Here is a 579-nt window from a genome sequence, read left to right as displayed (position 1 = left end):
GAAAAAGCACCTGGTGAGCAAACTTGTTTAAAAAAATCATCCATAAAAAAGTTCTTTTGAGTTGGCCCAGGCTTGCAAATCTTGAATGAAATGGATTGAAGTAAATGGAAACTTTTAAGTAACGGGGAATAAATTAAGCCACTATCAGCAACACTAGTAAAACAGTAAATCAGATGAAAACAGTTCATAAGAAGCCAGAATGGCTCAGCGGTGATTGGTCATCCATAAGAGATGGGATTATGCTGCGGAAGGGAATGAAAATAGGACTTTCAGTGAAAGCTTTTTGGAAGGAAGGGGATCCCACCAGAAAGAATCTCCTTTCCAAAAAAAATTCACTTATTTTGGGCCAAGCTGCTATTCACGGTGGCTGTAATATCTCCACCCTCTCTAATGGAAACCTCTAGTATTTACAGTCAATCCACAATGTACCTGAAATGGCCATTCTTACAACTATTGTGTAAGAACCACCTGGCAAATGGCTACTGATCTGCTTAGCCCTTCAAGCTACAAGCAAGATCAAAGAAAGCACCATCATTAAATACTTCTGTAAATCAGGTCTGAAGAGTCTTTTGTTTTATC

The sequence above is a fragment of the Apteryx rowi genome, unplaced genomic scaffold, assembly GCF_003343035.1.
Source record: "Apteryx rowi isolate R43461 unplaced genomic scaffold, aptRow1 scaffold_238, whole genome shotgun sequence".
In the NCBI taxonomy this organism is placed as follows: domain Eukaryota; kingdom Metazoa; phylum Chordata; class Aves; order Apterygiformes; family Apterygidae; genus Apteryx; species Apteryx rowi.
This window is presented reverse-complemented; position numbering follows the sequence as displayed.